Source organism: Salmo trutta, chromosome 24, assembly GCF_901001165.1.
Source record: "Salmo trutta chromosome 24, fSalTru1.1, whole genome shotgun sequence".
Lineage (NCBI taxonomy): Eukaryota > Metazoa > Chordata > Actinopteri > Salmoniformes > Salmonidae > Salmo > Salmo trutta.
The window spans coordinates 38,738,563-38,752,519 of record NC_042980.1 but is presented as its reverse complement, the minus strand read 5'-3'; positions in this window follow the sequence as shown (position 1 = coordinate 38,752,519).

The window sequence follows — 13,957 nt, the reverse complement described above, 5'->3', positions numbered from 1 at the left end:
TTCAATCACAATGCAGGTTAACCTTCAAGCTATAGTGTGTTTTGATTCAATGTTAAATATGCATTCAGAAGATTTATTGTCTAGCAGGGGGAGGATCGTAACTAATAAACGCCCCAATCTACGTTTTTATCCTATATATCCCCTCTCTTTTACCTACTCTCTTGTCAACGCTATGATCTAAAATCAGAGCTATCCATCATTGTGGCATATGAAACAAAAATAAATTAAGTCACGGTTTAAGTGTTTAGTGAAGGCTAAGAAAAGGACAAGACCATTGGTAACGCATACAGCTTAAAACGTAACTTTTTAAATTACTGTTTTTAGAGTAGTTATCGTTTAAAAAAGAATAATCATTTGATGTCATTGATGTTAGGCCACACAAGTCATTTTTGTTTAGCTAGTGTACATTAACTTCACAAAGGAAAATAATAATCTATTTAAAATAAATACTTTTTTTGCAGACCAATACTACAGTTGAACATTTTCTTAAATTCATACTTGTGTAAAACATGTGAAATGTGTAAAAGTAATCTAATACACTCTGTTATCGTAGAGAAAATGGTGCAAAAGAAAAATGGAAATAAAAATCAATAACAAGTGCATCTAAAAACTAATCCTGATGCTGATACCTCAAATATCAAATTGTCAATCTCCTGCACATAGATATTTTGTGTTTATCTCTGGTTTACAAGTTTTTACAGGTTTTAACATGATGGCACAGATCGATAAAACATGCAGAAATGTCAATCGCATTTTTGAAGAATTTATTCTATGAATAACTGCAATAATACACTGAGTGTACAAAATATTAGGAACACCTGCTCTTTCCATGACATAGACTGACCATGGATGCCAAGTGAAGCCAGTCTTCCCCAAAATATTTACCAATATATATTTTTTAAATCATTAAATAATTTATCTTTTGTCTCTGTGTTTTCATAATTTTCCTTCAATTCGCATGAGGCTAAATGATACTCACAGAAGAAAGAATCAGAGCGAGCGAAACAGCGCCCCCTCTGTCTCTTTACGTGTAGGCCATCTATCTGATGCTGTCTGGTCCAAACGAGCATTTGGCCTCCCTTGATAAAAAGGGAGGCCAAGCTAAACTGAGCGTTGAGCTAAACTGATATAAGGTCAACTGTGAATGGTCCTGGCGCAGCAAAATAAAGTGTCAAGGGAGGCCAGCTTGGATTTTGGCGTCACTCCTATCAAATCCCAGTGAGAACATACATCATTGAGAGAAAAACTTGAATTGTTGCATCTTGTTGTGTTGTTGTCCTCCGGTGGCTAGCTAGCTAAAATTGTCCCTTTCCTAAATTAGCCATGGATAGAGATAGGGATTTGGACTTGTGGTTTCACTTATTTCTCCATATTGGCCAATGATTATAACAGCGATTCTGATCCAACCATTAATTCATACATTGTTGTGCCCCTGGCCTGAGAGGATGGAAGTTCAATATGTAGCTAGATGTAGAAGGCTAATGTTAACTAGCTAACGTTGCCCATGAATGGAAGTTAGGCTAGCGAGCAAAAATTTTAGCCACGTAGCCTAAGACAACAAATAAAAGCGTGTACTGTATGACAGAGTGATAGACTGTTTGGTCAACATGAAAGAGTTTCTTTTCAAGTAGGGTGAGTGAACATGTTTTTCTACTTTCATGAACGTGCACACACACAGAAATCAGAACCATGGACAGCCACAATCTTAGCTTACGTTGATTGAACTAAATAATTGTAGGTATCTTTTAGTTGTCACTGTATTAGACTAAGCAGAGGGGGTTTGATGATGTTGAAATGGTGCTGGAATAGTGGAGGCAGCTCCTGTTTTCTTTGTGACTTGCGGTAACTCTGTGGTTGTACTTTTTATTTTTTTCAATAATTGTTTAGTGGTCTAAAATATTGTCGGAAACATTAACTTGCTTGTCCATGCTGTATGTCATGTTACATGCAATATGCTTTGTGGACAGAGGTTGCTCTCCGGTTTTGTGATAAAACAAAGGTGTGGTTGAATTTCATGTCATGTTTGCATATGAATTAACAGGTTATTGCTTCCCCAGTGATTTTACCCATGCACCTCTACTGCTGACCGGGTGAAAGCTATGATCCCTTATTGATGTTACTTGTTAAATCCACTTCAATCAGTGTAGATGAAGGGGAGGAGACAGGTTAAAGAAGGATTTTTAAGCCTTGAGACAATTGAGACATGGATTGTATACTGTATGTGTGCCATTCAGAGGGTGAATGGGCAAGACAAAAGATTTAAGTGCCTTTAAACGTGGTATGGGAGTAGGTGCCAGGCGTACCGGTTTGAGTCAAGAATTACAATGCTGCTGGGTTTTTCACACTAAACAGTTTCCCGTGTGTATCAAGAATGGTCCAACACCCAGCCAACTTGACAAAACTGTGTGAAGGATTGGAGTCAACATGAGCCAGCATCCCTGTGGAAAGCTTTCAACACCTTGTAGAGTCCATGCCCTGACAAATTGAGGCTTTTCTGTGCACATATGCCAGACAGAGACAGAGCAGGGGCCAGGAGACAAGAACAATGGAAAAAGAAATACCCTAATGAAATGAAAAGTCCTGGGTGTGCCTGAAATGGGACCCTATGCACTCATTTTGAACAGCACCCTATGGACCCTGGTTAAGTATAGTGCATCCTACAGGGAATAGGATGCCATTTGGGATGCATCCTAGGTGTGCCAGGAGGAGCAGGAGGCCAAAGCGTTTCTCCCTCACACTGAGCTCCCTGCTTCTCTACCCATGATGCCTTGTGCCCATGCCAGGGTCTGTTCAGAACACAGTTGCCAAGGGCAACCCATTCACCCCTCTCCTCTCTGTCGAGCAGATGCCCCCTGGCCCGTCCCAGAGGCACAGATGTCGCCATGCCGACAAGCAGGTGTCCAACGTTCAATTGGGTAGGTGTCAACGAGCGTGTGTGAGGAAACGGTCATTGTGGGGCAGGGAGAAGGGTGGAGACAGCCAGATGTATACACACATTCTATTCACCTGGACACACTGACAAAAACATATGCCCTCTCTGATAGACAACTACACACACAAACATCAACAAGACACACCTGTATATATTATATCCATAAGCTGGTCAGAACAAGTTTACTGTAAGGTGAGGAATACAGCAGGAGGTAACTATTCATACATTATGTTATTCCTCCAGTTAGATACCAGAGGGATGAAGGGATGATTTTGTATGCACATATGAATCACACATGCACATGTCCCCAATGCACTGCTGCCTGGTGGCTGTTAGGAAATTGAATTGATGATTATTCATTTCATTCAGTGTGTTAATTAAATATTCTTTACCCTGAGAGCAATGGATCGAATCAACCACGATGGTGAACGGGAACTTCTAACGGGACCTGACAGATCTTTTAAATAATGTAAAATAATGTTTATTTATCAATGCCAACATTTTCACAAACACATGCACCCCCACTGGCAGCTGACCGGCTTTCCTGCATGGCTTCCTAGTTTGGCTTGTCTGGATACAAGTTCTCTGTAAAAGTTTGTAAAAGCGAGGAGGACAAATAGTTGGTGTTTGGAGTGGTTATGAATTATTTTCCATTGTTTGAATCAGGTAGAACGTGTGCTCTTAGGAAAAAATGGTCCTCCTGCAATACATTGAAAAACTCCCAAGGCAATTCGAGTATATTCTGTTAAAATTATGAAACTCAAAAAGGAGCAAGATCTGCGAATTCACCAGAGAGAGATTGAATGGTACATCTTGTGAGTTGCAAAAAGTCTTAACTAAACAACTATCCAAACGTATAAATTCATATATGAACATATTCATTTATGGTCTGCAGTTATGAGTTGCATTATGCATTGACCCAACTAACATAAAGCTCAGGATATCATTATACTTCAATTAATACTATTTGGCTTTACCATTGAAAACCAGTAAACTACATACTCTATAACATATTTTACTTTCAAGAAATATCAATCCCACTCAGGGTCATGGGTACTTCAGCTCCGAGGAGGAGATACCACTTGTAGTCTTTTGAGAGACAATGCAGGATTTGAATGGATTGTATTGGGAAGAAGACTTGAACGAGTGGATTGTCTACTACCCCTAGGTACTGCTCCAGTAAAGCCAACAAGGAAAGATCAACAACCAATACCTACAAGGACCTTCACCTCATCAGATCTGTCTGTCTATTGCTGAAGATGCTCAGGATTATTTGGAAGATAATTTATTTGGTTTGGTTTTCTCAGGTGAACCTGTAGTCTGTCCTTGTTCTCTCCTCATGTTTGCTACCACTCTTTCCTCCACACTCTCCCACAACTTCTTCTACGAGTTGGGATGTGAAGTGAAGACAAAAAGAACCTCGCTCATAGGGATTTCTTCAAGTGATGTTAATAGCAGATTCACCAGTGGGCCTGTTCTGTTCTACAGTCCTGTACTGTATCTTAGTGACCCCCCCCCCCCCCCCCCCCCATAAAAAAGCCTGAGTGTGTTGTTCTAACGTCAGAGAGATGTCACCTAGATTAGCCACACTGTGTGACTCTCATGCCTGTACTGATGTAGTTCAAGCATTAGTAATATGCCTGTTTTGTTTTGTTTAATTCCGATACATAATACATAATGATTTTCATAAATGTTACTCTAATGAGGTTAGGGTCGCATATGAAGTAACTCTTATGAATACACATGAATAACAAAACAAAGAAAATGTTATGCATCTGAATAAACACATTAGAATTGTATATTTATGTAATAAAATATGGTAAACAGTGTTTGTCTGTGTATATATTTTTATTATCCAATTCCACAAGCTGACATTACTGAGAATGATAGACGACCCCCTCTTGGAAGATGGCATTAATAAGCATGTAAACTAGAAAGTCACAAAAAGAATGGTTACGCAACTCGAACACGTAGAAGACAAACTCGATCCACAGTTGAAGGAATGAGAAATGAGAAATGATTTAGTTTGGGACCTAGTACAAAAATGCCTCCGTCAGATGAGAAAGACCGACGTTTCACTATGTAATATTTTCACATTTTCTCTGCTGTATAATGTGTGTGTAGTAGTAAAATAATTGATAACCTTAAGAGAAAACAATATTGTTTTATTTTTCTCAGCAGTTGAAAAGATAACATCCTTGGAAACACTTTTCGGGGGGTTGGTTGTAACGTGTTATTTGAATATTCATGAGTGTGGTTCAATTACATGAATAACTGCTGGAGGGGAAACTAAGACCAAATCATGACTGAATAATGTCCTTCAGGCCCAAATAAGGAGATTTATCTGAACACTGAATTCTGGACTCTTCCGTACCTACAATATTAAGACATGTTCTGTACGGGTGATCTTCACAAAGCAATGTATTTACTGATAATTAATAAAAGCGAATTAACAGATTACTCTACAAATATTTGCTGACAACCTTTGCCATTTCTATATTTATAGCAATATGGCGTGTTGTAATGGAAAAAGCATATTTGATGATGAAAAACTAAACATACTTGCGTTGTGTTGAAATAGCATCATGGAAGTGTAATTGAATATTTAACGGTATCCTGGTGGGGTTAAAGGGGATGTGTGTAGTCTGTATACAGTATATAATAATGTATAAATAACTACATAACAGACATGGAACTCATCTCCCAGACACAAGCAACTCTGTCCTGCCTCATTGGACAGCAAGCAATGAGAGGATGATTGGCTTTTGTGAAATAGACTCCACAGTTAATCCATCAGAGACAAAGCATGTGAAACGTATCCTAAAATACACATATTTCATTTTGTTTTAAATCGTATACAAGTTTTAAACTCAATGTTGGCAGTTGAGGAGGATAACGATAGAACGAGGCTCTGTCCCTGCGTTAGCCATATATTCACTAATACTACTGCTACTACTACAATTACTGCTACTACTACTACTGGTACTACTGGTGCTACTATTATTACTGCTACTACCACTACTTGTACTACTACTGGTACTACTACTGGTACTACTGCTACTACTACTGATATTGGTACTTCTACTGGTACTAATAATACTACTACTGGTACTACTACTACTACTACTACTGGTACTACTACTACTACTACTACTGGTACTGCTACTACTACTGGTACTACTGGTACTGGTACTACTACTACTAATGGTACTACTATTATTACTACTACTACTACTAATGGTACTGGTACTTCTACTGGTACTGGTACTGGTACTTATACTACTACTGGTACTACTGGTACTGCTGCTACTACTACTACTACTACTACTACTACTACTGGTACTCGTACTACTACAAGTACTGGTACTACTACTACTACTACTACTACTATGATTACTACTACCACTACTGGTACTACTACTACTTGTAGTACTGCTACTACGTGATACTACTACTACTACTAGTACTGGTACTAATGGTACTGGTACTACTACTACTAATACTACTACTGGTGTTACTATTGCTACTACTACTGGTATTACTGCTACTACTACTACTGGTACTACTACTGTTACTACTACTACTTCTACTGGTACAACTACTACTGGTAATATTAATACTGCTACTGATATTACTACTGGTGACACTACTACTACTGCTGCTACTTGTGGTACTACTACTACTGGCACTACTACTATGCAGCTTGGCTCAGCAGACAGACAAACTGTTCTGAGATCATGGTTGAAAATATTAAGAGAACAAAATGGAACCCTCGTTAACTAAATGGAGCTCACTCCATTAAACATGTAGATACACTGTTGGCCTATATGTCCGTTTTGGCAGCAGATTAAAAGGAACTTCTGAGAGGTTATTATATAAGACATTAGTTTCCTTTGAAGAGATAGGCGTCGAGTTGGTGAAGAGGGCTATCCTCTACGGCTGCTCAGTAGCCACATGAAGAGAATACATATGTTTGAAGAGAATAGACAAATTAAACCAAAGAATATACATAAAAATCTACATTTATTACCCCAAATGGTGGCTGGGGTTTTTGCACAATTAACTAATACAATATGTTAGCAGCATTGGCATTGGCAGCATCATGAAAGATATGTGTTTACCATGTTTAAAATAGCTTTTATATTACTACTTTGAAAGTAAAATATAGTTTGCGTTCTCACCGGACTGCTGAAATGTTACACGTTTTGTACCACCACGAAGGACTTGCCTGACGACTCAAACTGAATCTTCCGGTACTCGTTCGTTCGCTACATCAAAACACTGCCTTACCCACCTGTGTTCTGGCTCTGGCCCAACACATCGGTTTCTTGGACCAATCAGAACGGTTACAATGTGTTTGCGTTCTAGAAATCATTGGGGAGGTACTCAAATTCAACCTCATTGCGGAGAAGAAACTAATGTAAGTGGGCGTGGCGTAGCTTTTGGCCGGAGTTTGGGTAGCCAGGCAAACGAAGGACCACCAGCCCTGCCTGAACGTCCCTGAGTTATGAGTCGTAGTAATTATACGACCCTGTGTTCTGAATTGTAAATTCTCACATTAACATAGGCCCATTGTCTATTCATTATTTCAAATGGAATGGGACATTATGTAAAACTATCTCTGAAGAAGAGTGCAGCGTGTAACAGGACGTGCCATCTTGTTCATGCAATTCAAATGCATCCAGTGTCTGAGGGGAAAGTCATCAGATTTAAATTCAATCAGACGTTAATGTCTTCTGGGATTATGAGACATTAGGATGATAATCTGTTTTAAGAGGCCTGGATGAGCCGTGAGGTGATAGTGCACGCTGGGAAATAGCATTTTAGTTTTTTATTAACTTAAAACTTTCCTAAAGATGTTCAATTAAATGCAGAAGTTTCTTGTTTGGGTCTGTTTTTATTATTCAGAATACATCGGAGAATCTTTGACTTTACCTCAATGAATCCCCATTGGTCAAGCAGCAGTGTAACAACGTTGACAGTTTAAAGTACCACTAGGCTACTGTTCCCCTCCTTCCCCTCTCTCCCCTATTTTCCTCCTTTATAGTTTTTTACCTCTTGCCACCTCTACCCTTCACTTTCTCACCCCCTTCATTCCATCTCCTCCTCATCCCTTCACCCCCTTTTCCCATCACCCCCTCACATCTTATTCCCTCTCATCCTCAACCCCTCATCCCATATCCACTCACCCTCAGCTCCTCACCTTACCCCTTCCTCCCTCTCACATCCTCCCCTCCCCTCTACTCCTCTCTTCCTCCCTTCTTCACTCCATCCATTTGCTGAGCACAGGTATTTGTTTAGGAATCTCGAGGTGGAAATTATATTCCATCTCCCTCGCTCGCTATCATCACGCAATTATCATGGGCAACCATGCAGAACAGAGCTGAATTCAGCTGGGTCCCGCTCCGATGGCATTACTGTCTGCTAGGCCTGGTTGTGGAGGAGTTGGCCTAGCACCTGCAGCACACACACACATGCACACACACACACACATGCACACGCTGACACGCGCACACACTGACACACACATATGCACACACACACATATATGCACACACTGGCATGCATTCACACACAAACACATCTCGGAGATAAGGAGATAACATAACAAGAAAGTTCTCTATCTTTTCTATTTAACTTTCATTTAAACTAGGAAATCACATTTAGATAAATCATCCCTTTACCAAGAGATAGCATGCACAGGATGTTCTGTATAAAACTCAGGACAATCCTTTTGGTCTCCATATCACGTTTTACAGTTTTTTACAATCACTTTGCCACTAATTACAGAACCTTGTGGTAATTTTTCAAAACTCTAGACACAAAACCCCAAATGGTCATCACTTGTAACACAGGCTGTCCAATGTTCAAAACATTGCATTGTGCATTCATATCTTTAAAGAAACCTTGCATTTGCAGAATCATTGGTTTAAATAAGTTATTTATCATGAAATACCATAGGAATATTAATTTAGATCCCCCACACACAAGATACCGATAGTTTCACTGTGTAGTTGTTCGTCAACCGATCTCTGCCCGCACCCTCCCGCCCGACTAGCATCACTATTCTGGACGGTTCTGACTTAGAATACGTGGACAACTACAAATACCTAGGTGTCTGGTTAGACTGTAAACTCTCCTTCCAGACTCATATTAAGCATCTCCAATCCAAAATTAAATCTAGAATCGGCTTCCTATTTCACAACAAAGCCTCCTTCACTCATGCTGCCAAACATACCCTCGTAAAACTGGCTATCCTACCGATCCTCGACGATGTCATTTACAAAATAGCCTCCAATACTCTACTCGGCAAACTGGATGCAGTCTATCACAGTGCCATCCGTTTTGTCACCAAAGCTCCATATGCCACCCACCACTGCGACCTGTATGCTCTCGTCGGGTGGCCCTCGCTACATATTCGTCGCCAGACCCACTGGCTCCAGGACATCTATAAGTCTTTGCTAGGTAAAGCTCTGCCTTATCTCAGCTCACTGGTCACCACAACACCCACCCGTAGCACGCACTCCAGCAGGTATATCTCACTGGTCATCCCCAAAGCCAACACCTCCTTTGGCCGCCTTTCCTTCCAGTTCTTAGCTGCAAATGACTGGAACAAATTTTAAAAATAATTTTTTGTAAAAAAAAAAATCGCTGAAGTTGGAGACATATCTCCCTCACTAACTTTAAGCATCAGCTATCTGAGCAGCTTACCAATCACTGCAGCTGTGTACAGCTGCATGTGAATAGCCCATCCAACTACCTACCTTATCCCCATATTGTTTTTATAAACTTTTTTTGCTCTTTTGCACACCAGTATTTCTACTTGCATATCATCATCTGCACATCTATCACTCCAGTGTTTATTTGCTAAATTGTAATTACTTCGCTACTATGGCCTATTTATTGCCTTACCTCCTTATGCCATTTTCACATACTGTATATATACTTTTTCTATTGTGTTATTCTGTACATTTGTTTATTCCATGTGTAACTCTGTGTTGTTGTCACACTGCTTTGCTTTATCTTGGCCAGGTCGCAGTTGTAAATGACAACTTGTTCTCAACGGGCCTACCTGGTTAAATAAAGGTGAAATAAAAATGTAAAAAATTAAAAGTACAATCATTAAATATTGTAGTACAAAATAGGTGATACATGTTTCATTATGGTACTACACGTAAATACATCACTGTAAAAGGACTAGTAGAGAGAATACAACACAGTGGAATCATTGAACAAAATCTGAAATGTATTGATGAAATACAATAAAATCACAACATAGGTTTCTTTGAATGAAGCAAAAATAATTAGCTAAACAAAAAAAAAAATACAGTAAAACGTCAACTGCAGTGTTCCTCACCTGGCTTACTGTAAAAAGCAAAACAAAGGCTTGATTACTGTACTTCTATATTTCCATCAACCCTGTCTTGTGGATTAGCCAAACATCTTGGGAAGAATCTTCAGGCGAATCCAGGCCTGACACTGGTCTGCCGTGATGTCATTGCATGTGTCATCCATGGCCTGGAGAAAGGTGGCTTGTTCGTGAGGCCGCCTATCATATACCTTCCACCTCCATGTGGAGAAAAATGAAGGAAAGGAGAGTATGGGGGTAAGTACAGGGTGGTAAATTGTGGATGGACATTAACCCACACAATGACATATGTCACACCATCAGCTCTACAGACCTGATTTAGCCCATCAAGGAAGGTTTCAAGGAGAGCTGCATTATATGATCCAATACGAGGTCTGTGTCCCACCACACCATCAGCTCTACAGACCTGATTTAGCTCATCAAGGAAGGTTACAAGGAGAGCTGCATTATATGATCCAATACGAGGTCTGTGTCCCACCACACCATCAGCTCTACAGACCTGATTTAGCTCATCAAGGAAGGTTACAAGGAGAGCTGCATTATATGATCCAATACGAGGTCTGCATCCCACCACCCCATCTTCTGATATAGCCACACACATGGTGATGTTGGCCCCACGTTGTCCAGGTACTTGGATGGTTGCCCACTGGCCAATGAAATTCTGACCTCTCCTCCTTGTCTTGGCCAGGTTGAAGCCTGCCTCATCCAAAAAGAGGAATTTGTGATGGTTTTCGTCAGCATCCAGCTCCATCACCCTCTAAAAATACATTTTGAAAAGAGAATTACTGATTACAATGATGTATTTTGGGGGAATTTTTCACAACAGGCATCTTGAAACTGAACATACCTGAACATACTCAGTCCTCAGTTGCTTCACTCTGTCTGCATTTCTTTCAAAAGGGACACGGTGTAGCTGTTTTAGAGACACCTGGTGCCTTTTCAGCATGCGTGCAATAGTCGGCAAACTTATGACTTTCACATTGTTGAACATCATTGTCCAAGATGTACTGCCGAATTTCTGTAAGGCAAATATCATTTCTGGCCAAAACCAAATTGACCACAGCCCGCTCTTGTTGGTCAGTCAGAATTTTGTCTCTGCCTCCCCTATTTGGCCTAGTCTCAATTCTGCAGGTAAAATGACAGTAAGAACACATTTAGTCACATCACCTACTCTGTGGTACGCATTGGCATGCAGTACACAGTCATTTGACAATTGAGAGTAGCCTAATGTTTAGTGCATGCTGAAGACTTACTGGTTCTCATTGAGGAAAGTTCTGATGATTGAGGCCATGGTTGACCTTCTGAGGTTTGGTTGAATCATTGTAGCTGCCTCAGTCATTGTCATGCCATGATTTACCACATGGTCTACAACTATTGCTCTGATTCCATTGGACACTCTTTGCTGTTGCTGCCGCTGTCTTGGTCCGTGGCCTTGTCCTCTACCACGTTCCCCCACACCTCTCAAATGAGGCCCATGGCCACCTCTCAGAAGGGGTGCTTGTCCCCTGCCATTCCTTTGTCTTCCTCATCTTCCTCGCCTTCCTCCTCCCACTGCTTGACCTCTATTGTGACCTGGATCACCTGCCGGCTCCATGTTATCGCTATGTTGTTGTAGGTGGATACCACTCATTTCACTATATACTCGTACCACAATGTGAAATCAATCATCAGTAACGAGTTGGCAGTATTGGAAAAGCAATTACAATGGCCTGCAAACATACACTCACCGGACACTTTACTAGGTACTCCTGCGTGTTTAATGCAAATAGCCTGCTCCTTCGAACAGCGAATCCTGTGGCTGCCTGAAACTCAATATTTAGAGTATATAGAGTAGAGAGCTTTAGTTGTTGTTTGACCAAACATTAGAACGGACAAGATGCGTAATCTAAGCAACTTTGACCGTGGTTTGATTGTTGTTGCCACACATGGTGGTTCCAGCATCTCAGAAACAGCTGCCCTCCTGGGATTTTTACAGACTACAGTCTCTAGAGTTTACAGAGAATGGTGCGATAAACAAAACACATTCAGTGAGCGGCAGTTCTGTGGGCAAATACACCTTGTTAATGAGAGAGGTCAGAGGACAATGTCCAGACTCATTCAAGATAACAGAAAGGCCACAAATTCTCAAATAGACGTTTAAAACTGTGGTGGGCAGAAGGGCATCTCTTAACGTACAACACCATGAATAATTCAGGCTGTTGTGGAGGCAAAAGGGGGCCCTACCCAGCACTAGATAGGTGTAACTAATAAAGTGGCCAGTGAGTGTACAGTAATGTCAAATGTGAAAACATGGTCTGGAAAAGTGGTACATGGGACCATAGAAACAGTGTCTGATAAAGAATGATGATGGAATATTACATCCATAGATAATGTAGTCCAATTGGTTCATGTTCCACGGTAATTGGTGTCAATGGATCTCGTTATCCTGAAACTTTCATGATCTAAACATGGAATATTGTTTGTCAGTTTCCATAAAACTATGCATTAAGAGTAATGCAACAGTTACTTATCATTTTGAGCAGTTGTATCAATTGATAGTTAGATCATTGTAATGAAATGAATAGACAGTCATCTCAGATGTAATGTGTGAATTGCATTTTGAAATGGTAATACTTTGATGTTAAGTTGTGTCATTTTGAACAGGTGATTTTAGTTCAATGAACAAATGATCTTAGCTTTATGTGTATTGTATCCAAGCAATTGGAAAAATTGTTAGAGTCTAGAAACATTTCCATTTTGATCATTGGTTGTGAGTTTTGTGTCTAGAGTTGTGAAAAATGACATCAAGGTTCTGAAATTAGTGCCACAGGGATTGTAAAAAACTGTAATTGTATCTCACACTGTAAACTTTCCATTAACCTTGTCACTCATCTTTACTCTCCTCTCTGTCTTTGACTTCCTATGATCGTCTCAGTAACTGAGTTACATCTGGTTCCTTCAGCCATCCCTATGGGGAAAATGAATTGGGCAAGAATAGGGTTTTGGGATAAAGTCCGAAGATAAGGTCAGAGGTTAACACAGGCTTAGGAGATCTTATACGTTTTGTTCTATGAGATAATATCAGTCAGGTAACATGACCTTTACGAATTATGAAGCCTTTGTGTTTTTTTTTAAATGACATAAATGCTTCCAAATTCTCAAAAAGTGACGTTAGCTGATGAAGATTATCCCATAGAACAGAACGTGTCAGATGTCCTAAGCCTGTGTTTACCACAGAACTTATTGTCAGCGTTTATCCAAAAACGGCATTCATTTCCCCATAGGCTTTGTCCAACGAACCAAGGCGGAGTTAGTGCCTGCTATTTCTCTCTATTGAGGTTTTGTGACTTGTGTGGCGTCTATCCCCGGTGTCCGGACACTTAGCGAAGTAGGTACAGTAGAATGTCTGCATGAGGAAAGGCAGCTTTTGCTGACACATTGGTGGTTTTACCTTTTAATAAATCATGGGCATCTGCACAAGAGTGTTAGTCAGTTTGACCAGCTTGGGCCTATCCCATTGAGATGTGTGTTTTCCTTATTCTAGAGAAAAGGATTGTCTCTCCATAGCTTTATTCACCCCAAACATCAGGGCCAGAAGGTAATTCTCTCTGAATAATCACACAGTAATACCGTGCCACTCTGTTCTTACAGGAAGTCACACTCTGTTCTTACAGGAA